The 9796-nt window shown below is 46.7% G+C and overlaps 1 protein-coding gene across 1 annotated transcript in view; it reads right to left on the bottom strand.

Moving 5' to 3' along the window:
* Positions 1–2615: 2615 nt before the first annotated feature.
* Positions 2616–9796, bottom strand: part of CAMTA1 (calmodulin binding transcription activator 1) — a 111652-nt gene continuing 104471 nt past the window's right edge. The window contains exon 4 of the mRNA XM_026519939.4: positions 2616–9796. This exon is cut by the window's right edge and continues 23940 nt beyond it. The gene's annotated coding sequence lies outside the window, so the exon portion shown is untranslated.

Here is a 9796-nt window from a genome sequence, read left to right as displayed (position 1 = left end):
TGTATGAGAATATTTCATATAGCACCTTCCTCTTCCACTCCCTCTAGGGAAAAGACTGCCGCGCTCAAAAATGAGGGGGAGGGAAAATTGAATAAAAAACATATTCAAATAACAGCCACAGAGCGGGAATGGGAGGCACAGATTTCTGAGCCAACTTCCAAACTCGTGCTGCTCTGATTTGCCTTTGAAACAATCTCACTTTGCCTTCTGTTGCTTAAACAGTAATTATTAAAGGCATCAATTAAAAATGCCCAACTCTGCCGTCCCCGTGGCCGCCGTCCCTGGCACGCCTCCCGCCCCGCCTGCAGCACCTGCCGCCACCCTTGTTTTCTGTGTCAGTGGGGTAGCAGCAGTCCACAATAAAGCCTCTTCTCTGGGTCCACAGGCCACTTTATTTAAGGTCAGGAGCAGGATTGCCGCCCACCCACAGCCCTGCCAGGAGTGGGAAGAAGGAGCAGGCCTGACGCGAGCCTTTTCTATCTGGAATTAGCATGAGCAGCCCAGACACAACCACGTATTCGCACATATTCGGCACGGCAGACACAGTCCTCTCTGGTAGGAGGCCGGCATCTTTATCTCCTGTAGAAAGCCGCTAGGCGGTGGGTTTCTCCCCACCCTTCTTCCCACCCCTCCCCAGGAACCGGAGAACCCTGGGAGAATCAGACCACCAGAACCATTTGGACAGGACATGAAAGAGGAAATCCCTCTTCTTGGCACCAACACTGGACCGCTTCCAGATCACAGACTGGTCCCTCCCGGCTTGTCTGAAGAAATTGTGGGCAATTTCCGCTCACACTCCCAAGCAGGCAACGGATTCGTTTGGCCAGAGTGTCAACATTCAGCTCTGCCTCCCCGGGGCATGTGGAGGAGCAGAGAGAGTGTGTGGGAGCACAGAGGCAGGGCAGGGATGCAAAGGCTATCTGGTCCCGGAACACACACGAGAGATCCGCGAATGATCCCCAATATGTACAGAGACACACATCCACAAATTATTAAGAAAATATGTGAAGTGCCACACAAACCCAGAAAAGGGAACAAGTCATTCTGCCAGGCGACGAGGACGATACAGAGAGGAGGGGAAATTTAACTGAAACTTACAGGTGTTCCCATCACCCAGGTGCAGAAGGGACAGGTGCTGCACGGACAGAGGGTTTCACTGTCATCCTAAGGAGTTGAGGCTTTAACCGGCAGAGTAGGGGTAACCGCCTTCAGATGAAGGCAGAAGTGGGTCGTAGGAAAAAGAAGAACAAGCAGGGAGACCCAGGAATAGTCTAGGGGTCATGAGGGCCCACACTGGGGCAGTGGCTGGGAGAGACGGAGAAGACAAGCAGAACCTGTGGATCGCCGATCGGACTCCAGAGCTGTGAGCCTGGGCTGGCGGTCTCAGGGGATACTCTGGAACAGACAGAAGATCAGCTGGAGGGAAAACGGTAAGTCTGGCTTGGGACACAGTGAGTTTCAAGAGTTCAGTATGCAACATGAAACAAAGATATCAGACTCGGGCGAGGGGTAGGGCCTAAAGATCCAGATGTGGTGCTGTGGGTGTAGAAGGGGAAATTTAAGCCATCGGATAATGGAACACAGGCCAGAATTCTTTCACAGGAGAAAAGAGGGCCAGGGACACAAATCTGAGGCACTACAATCTCAAAAGATGGCCAGGAGAAAGGCGGGGTCTGTGCAGCAAAGCAGGAGAGGGAACTGTGACCCCAAGCCAAGGGAGAGAAAGATTTTTTTTTTCCCCAAGAAAAAACAGGAAAGTCAACATTAACAAACGGTACACAGAAGCTAGGAAGGAGGAGGGCCGAAACTGGGCCACAGGATTTAGTAATAAGCATTCTCAGTGAATCCTAACAGGAGAAGTTTCTATTGCATGGGATGCGGATGTCGATGCCCGACCTTTGTGGTTGAGGAGAGGACAGGAAGGGAAACGCAGAGATGAAGCAGTTGCAAGAAAGGTTTGAGAGAAACTTCACACAAAATGAGAATAACAGCACATTTGTGAGCAGAGAAGACAGAGTAATACAGAGAAGATATCTAGAGAGTTTTGACTCGAAGAAGAGCACAAACTGCAGATAATTTGGGAATCGTCAACAGACTGGTGATGGTAGAAACCATGCCCACGGACGACACTACCCACGGAAAGTGCAGCGAGAAAAGAAAGACCAAAGCAAGAGCCCTGATGTTTAAAGAGAGCTGGAGCAAGAGGCTCTTTTTCAATCCCTCGTGCCACCCATCCAGCTCCGTCCATAGGGCTCAATTTCAGCCACATCAGCTTCCAGAAGGGGTTGCCCCTATGAGTAAGGTACATGGGAGTCTTCAAGCTCTCCACAGCACCGATCCCACACATGGTGAGCCGGTCAATAGAGGCAAATCCGATAGGACACAGAGCCAAAACACACGGGGTTACTTACCTGTCCCTTCGACATTCTGAGGCCGTGGGCCATGTCAAGCCATGCGATCAGAAGCTGAGCCTTTCCTCCTGCCCCAGTGGGATACTGTACAATGTCAACAACATGCACCACACAGAAACCTGGGTTCATGCAAAATGCACGTAATGATGACCCAACAGAATAAATGGCTTAAAAAAAAAGGATTCAAGAAAATGTCTATAAAAGTGAGTTAAGATAATTTTATTAAGGTGTAATTAACATACAACAGAATGTACGGACCTGAATCTGTTTGACGTTTTAACAATGACGTATGCCCACACAATCACAACCTAAAATGGGATTTAGTGCACCTCCATCACCCTAAGTTTCTTCGCTCTCTTTCCAGTTACTTCCCCCACCCTCTGTCCTCAAGAACCACTTTCCATCACCATAGATGGGTTTCAAAAGTATGTACTTCTTTTGTTTTCGAGATCCATCCATATGTTTGTATCAATAGTTCATTCTTTTTATTGCTTGGTGGAATTCCATTGTGATAACAATTTGTTCATCCATTTTTCAGATGATGGATATGTGGGCTGTTTCCAGTTTGGGGCTTTATATAAATATTCTTGTGCAAGTCCTTGTGTGGACATATACAGGAGCACCCCCTTATCCGCAGGAGATTCCTTCCAAGACCCCCAGGGGATGCCTGAAACCATGGATAGCACTGAACTCTATATATACTATGTTTTTTTCCTATACATACATACCTGCAATAAAGTTTAACTTATAAATCAGACACAGTAAGAGATTAACAACAACAGCTAATAAAATACAACAATTATGACAAAAGACCGTAACGAAAATTAGGTGACTCTGGTCTTTCTCTCTCTTTCTCTCATTGTACTGTACTCACCCTTCCTCCTGGGTTGATGTGAGATGATGAAATGCCTGCGTGATGAGATGAAGGAGGTGACTAATGACCCTCTGCCACTCCGTCAGAGGGAGGGTCACCTGCCCCTGTTAACTGAAAGCACAGAAAGCAAATCTCGAGGAATGGAGGACTGCATATTCTCATTTCTCCAAGGTAAACAGGGAGAGTAGGACTGCTGGATCATAATGTAGATGCTCGATTTCACACAAACTACCAAGCAGGCACTCAAAGCAGCTGGGTCACATGACACACGCCAGCAGCAACAACACGGCACCCGAGGCCTTTGATTTTACCTGCCTGAGGAGGGGCGGTGTCGAGCACCTCTCCACATGTGAACTGGCCTGTCATATGCTTTCTCTGGTGAAGTACCTGTTCAGGTGCCCAGGTCTCCATATCCGGACAGACATGTATAGCTGTGCAACCAGAAGCATAATAAAGGTACAGAAAGTTCCCTAGTACCCATCTGTAGTGCACTCACCTCCACCTCCAACGCCAGACCACGGATCTGTTCCCTTCCCGTGTAGTATTACCTCTTCCACAATGTTCTTAAGTGGCATCAGGCAGTCTGCAGCCTTCTGAGCCTTTTCACTAAGCACAACGCGCGTGAGATTCATCCGTGGTCTAGCAAGTTTGCCTCTCTTCGCTGCCAAGTAGTGTTCCACTGAGCTGAGTCACTCGACAGTGGAATGACACCAAGTTTTCTGCTCTGGGAAGTCATGAATAAAGCCATGGCTCACACACCAGTTTTTGTATGAACACAGCCTCTCATTCTCACGTAAATACCTACAAGTGGAACTGCAGGGCCATATTTTAAGTACAGATTTAATATTTTTTTAAAGTGCAGGTTTATAGAAAACTCAAATTTCTTTCCAAAATGGCTGTACCATTCTGCATTCCCACCAGCAAGGTATGAGTGGTAGTACCAAGGTTTTTGTTTTGAGGACGTTCTGATAGGTAAGTGCTAGTCTCTCCCTGTAGTTTCTACTTCATTTCTCTGGTAACTAATGACCCGAATGTCTTTCATGTGCTCAGCTGCCATCTGTAGATCTTAACATGCCTATTCAATTTTTCTCTTCCCCATTTTTAAGTTGGCCATTTTAATAACTCACGTTACTGAGTTTTAAAGAGTTCGTATATTCGGGGTGCAAGTTCTTTAATAGACATATGCTGTGCCTACATTTCCTACCAGTCTGTGCCCTATAGTTTCATTGTCTTCTCAGTATCTTTGAAAGATCAGAATTTTTAAACTTTTGATGAGTACAAAATCCATTTTTCTCTCTTATGGATTGCGCTTTTGGTATCTAAGAAATCTCTGCTTATTCCAAGGTCACATAAACTTTCTCCTGTGTTTTCTTTCTAAAAGTTTAATAAAAGTTTTAGACTCTAAACTTAGATCTATGATCCATTTTGAGTTAATTTTTCTATATGGTACAGAGTACGGGTCGAGGTTCGTGTCATTTGCATAGGATGTCCAACTGTTCCATTATCATTTGTTTAAAAGACCATCCTTTCTCCACTGAATTGCCTTGTGCCCTTGTCAGAAATCAACTAGCCCATGGATGTGTGGGTCCATTTCTGGCCTCTTCATTCTGCCCCACTGATCTATGTGTCTATCCTTTGGCAGAACCACACTAGGTTGACTACTGTAGCTTATAAGAAGTCCTGAAAATCAGGCAATGAAATCTTCTAGTTTTTTTCTTTTCAAAATGGATATGGTTTTCCCGGGTCCTTTGCATTTCCATATAAACTACAACCAGCTTGTCTAAACTCTGACTAGGATGGCACTGAATTCCTAAATCAATTTAGGGGAAACAGACATCTTAACAATATTTAGTCTTTCAATCTACAGCCTCACCCTCCGCTTGTGCGGGACGTCACCTCTCTCAGCAACGCATTCGTCTTCAGGGCAGAAGTCGTACACACATTCTTAGCTTTTGTACTGGATGTTTCTAAAGCTAATGCTCTACTGATAAGTAATCAGATGACACTGGTTTTCTGATTTCACCTTTTGCTAATATACGGAAATACAACTGACTTTGTATCTTGTATCTCGTTGAACTCACATATTCTTAGAGGTAGAATATATAGATATTATTCCACAGGATCTTTCATAATCATGTTGTTTGCAAATAAAAGTTAAATTCTGGAGCTGGGTTTATTTGACTGTCTGAAACTCCAAAAGATAGCTTTTCAATGACTAGAAAAGTGTCCAAACTTTGGTAGGGGGTGGGGAGGAAATCCCTGGGAAAAAATCACTTTAATTGCACAAGTTGAGATAGCAACGTTTCCACCTCAGAGTTTTATTTCCTTTTCTTACAAGGGGTGGCGGCAGGCTGTATCACGGTGTGGCGATGGGATGCCATCATCAGGAAACCGTGGCGGCTGTGCTGGGCATGGTTTCCCTCCCCACGCCCCTCCTCCTGCATGGCGCCGGGGCCGGCGAGAGCCTCAAGGAGCCAGCGTGCCCGGGAGTGAAGCAGACGTTCTCGTGCATCTCCACCCTCTGCGATCCAGAGAGTCACCATAAATGTCTGCCGGTATGATCTCCCTCGGCCTGGTAAACAAACTTGGATTCCACATGTGACTTCTCAAAGAGCTCTCAATTCCATCTTCTAAAGAGCTTCAGGAAGTGGGGCTGTCAATAGCATTTTTCCCACCGCACAAGAGGCACATGAAAAGGTCTCAATTACAGGAGACTGACGGTCCAACAATCCCAAATACACGGCAGCGCTTGAAATGTAAACACCAAAGCCCCTTGTTTAACAGGGAGGCCGCACCCAGTTCACCAGGTTTATGGCTCAATTACTGAAGTGCACAGAAACAAGGAACACATCACCTGATGAAAGTCTTGATGGGGGCTTGGGTTTAAGATGTATCTCTGCCACCTTCTGATTTTTCTCCATTCTGTAACCTTATACAGTTTGACTAAGGTCCTCAGTCACATCGGTGGTATCGACTGCTAGGATCTGTTTGAAGCTCATTACTGCCTCCATCACAAAAGTCAAGTAATAATTTTCACACTAGTGTTTCTGGCCAGTGGTTTCAGACACGACTTCTTTATTATGAGGCAGTGAAACTATATACAAGTATGCGTTTGTGTGTATTACACATATATAATTTTTTAACGGAGAAATAACTCCAGAGCACTCTGCTGCCATTCTATCAAATGCAAGGCAAGTGATTGCTGAGTTCCCAATTATGTTCAACCTTAAATCACAATGTTTGGTCTGGTTGTATATCCAGCCCTACAGGGAGTTGTGCGAAGGCATATATTTGGCAAGCTTTCAAACCACGGCTACAAAACATGTGCTGAAGAAAAGGATTCAAAATATTAAGAAAGCAGTCGTTTATTTTAGAAAGCCTGCTCACGTGAGACAATAAGCTGCCTCCCAGAATAGGCTCCATCCATCAGGAAAACACTACAACCCAGCACACACTGGCTGGAGCCTGCCTCTCAGCAATCACGCCGCGTGATTATTATTTATCATCCGTGGTGCATCTCAGATGGGCAAGCAGGCTGCGCACATTTCCACGGAGACAGCAGCGCTGCCGGGGGCAGCAAACCGTCCCCCACCCTGAAGAAGCACTCGAGGTACAGATGACCTCACGGACCCTACAGGAAGGACTGCCTGGTCTGTCCTACAGATCCACACGAGAGCACGCTGCGGGCATCCGGGCTCATGGAGGGGATGGAAGGAAGGAGAACCTTGGTGCTCCATCTAGATCATCCACTTCACCATTAGAAAGATAATAGTTCAAACAAAGCAAACCAGGGGATCCACGTCAACCAGGCACCTGTTTGGAGGTCTGCTATGTGCTGAGAGGGCGGGAAGTCGGTCTAGGAATCAGGCACGCTGAGCCAGCTAAGCTTGGCCAGCTGAAGCGAAAAGGAGATTCCCCTTGAGATGAGAGTCGGGAAAATCCCTCTCCAGAGTCTTTCCTGAACTCTTCCCTGGAAACTGTGTGTACCATCCTGAGGGGCCAACTCACAAGCCAAAGCTAATGCCATGCAGGAGAACTGCTCCCCACTGCTGGCGCATTTTCTCCCTGTCGAAGGGCTTTCACTTGTCGCCTGAAGGGCAGAATCTTTAAGCCTCATCGTCACTACAAGCTGAGGAATGGGCAAAAGATGGGTCTTATAGAGTATACACAGTAATTCATTTTCTCTAAGTCAGGACACCCTGAAATTTAACAAATATTTAAGTTTCTCAACTAACTTGAAATATTTAATGAGTCAAACACAGTCTCAAGACCAGGAATGTAAAACCCCACTGCAGCGGCTGAACCGCTGGAATCTCAGCTTTCCTAAGGCAACAACTTTGGATTTGTGGGGCTCTTCAGATACCACTAACCACAGCATCCGCAGTGAAGAGGAAAGTTACGGACGGCTGGTTAGCCAGAAATTTCTGCAAATACCTTCGCCACAAAAGGAAAAGACCAGAAAAAGAAAACCAAGCAATTTACAGGCAGGAAATCATTTTGGCTTTTTTAAGGCTGGAAAAGGAGATGGGAACAATAGTAAATGGGCGCTTGTCCCTTGCTTACACACAGTGCCAGTAAAATGCAACCAGGACGTCCTTTCAGAGGGGCAACCTCACTTCAGGCTGGACCAGTGTGCCCTGGTTTGTGCTCAAGCAATCACACAGTAACTACCATAGACACTGTGTGTGTCCACCACACATCAAGCATGCCTGCTAATCACTCGCGCAGGAAGTCACTGCTCTTGCTCTTCAAATACTTACCAGCCAGGAGTGTATGGGAGTCTGTTTCGAATATTCAGTTGACCAAACCAGCACCTTAACTTCAAAAGCAACCAACCAAAAGGACCAAATCAGAAAAGATACACAATTCAGGGGTATGCACTAGACAGCCTCTCATAGCATCTGTTAGAGAGGAAAATGGCTCCCAGGAAAGACGGAGTTTCCAATAACTAGGAAACCAAAGACTGATAACGTCCTCCAAGCTCTTCTCTCTGCCCCCAGCCAGCCCTACACACACCCCAGGTCACCAGCTCAGTTATCAGGGGAAATGACCTACAGTTGCCCACTTCTTACACACAAGACCTCCCATAAGCTGCTTGGAACCAATTTTCCAGCCCTATCTAGCCACCCCCACTGCACACGTCTCTGGCTCCCGCCGGCCAGACCCTCTCTTGACTCTTGCCTGTCTTCATCTTGCTTGTTCCCTCCAGCTTGAGCCTGTTCTCTAGCCAGGCAAGTGGGGGGCCAGGCAATCAAGACACCATGCCATGGGTGGCACGAGGCTCCAGTCACACACGAGAAAAGGGCAGGGGGGATTCTCTTAAATCCAGTCTAATGAACTGGTCGATCAATCAAAAGCAATGCAAATGCTCCAGCTCAAGGACTCTGTCCCTAGGTGTCGGTTCTAAGAAGCTCCGTTTCACTATAAAATAACTGAGAAGTTGGTGTTTTTAGTGAAACAACCCAACACCGTAACAACGTCCTGATAAAGATAGCAGCAAGAATGGAAGGTTGTACAGTGGAACTTTTGCTGAGCAGACACGTCTCCTGAGTTCTACAACCCAGTCCCTAAACCAGCATATTTGAGACCAAAGTAAATGCCCTGACGGACAGCTTGCAGTGGCATATCATATTTGAGATGGCCGTGAGTTGGAAATGTGATCCTCTTCTTTCCTTAAGAAAGTTGAACACGAAGGGTTCAATTCACTTTCAAACATCCTCATCAACTTCCCAGCTATCTATAGCTTCACCACATTTTCCTCCTAAAAATTTGGGATGTAGCCAAGAGGAGAACCAGAGAAGCTCAAAGCTACTCACCAAAGTTTCGACTTCTGCAAATACTGGTATCTTTAGGAGAATAGTCCCCTAGCCCCAGAAAGAATGTGGAACATAGAAAGTGTACCCATCACTGTCATAAGAAAGATGCCACAGGGGCAATCACAGAAAATGAGGTCTAGCTCTCAAGCTGGGTGTGGGTGAGTTCGAATTCATTCTCTAGCAAGGTAAGGCACCACCCCAGCAAGGAGGCAAAACCCCCACTGCTGAGCTCCCACTGAACCAAGAGCACTGGGAATACTGACCTTTCATCTCACTCAGGGAGCCATGAGAGCAAGGTCCCCGACTCTCGTGGGACATGGGCTGAACCATGTCCACAGCCATTCATTGACCCCAAATGTCAACTTTCAATGCCAAAAGGCAAGGTTTAGAGTGGTGTTTCCCAAACAGCTCCAGAAACCACCTGGAGACGACAAGAACTTCAGGACCGTCCGTCTGGGTGCCCAGTTCCACCAGGTCAGCCCCCTCCTTGGACGTGAGTGCTGTCCAGGACTCCTCTTCTGCATTCATCTAATCAGTGGCAACCTGTACACTTACAGGAACCTGTAGCTGCTGAGAATACAGCTGAGGAGACAGACTAGGTCCCTGCCCTAAAAGAGCTCACGTTCTAGAGGGCTGGGGAGGAGAGCAGAGAAAGGCAAAGGAATACAAGAGACAATTTCAGACAGTATAAATGC

Source organism: Ursus arctos, unplaced genomic scaffold (genome assembly GCF_023065955.2).
Source record: "Ursus arctos isolate Adak ecotype North America unplaced genomic scaffold, UrsArc2.0 scaffold_32, whole genome shotgun sequence".
Taxonomy (NCBI): Eukaryota; Metazoa; Chordata; class Mammalia; order Carnivora; family Ursidae; genus Ursus; species Ursus arctos.
The sequence above is the reverse complement of the archived record's forward strand: the minus strand, read 5'-3'. Positions and strand labels throughout refer to the sequence as shown.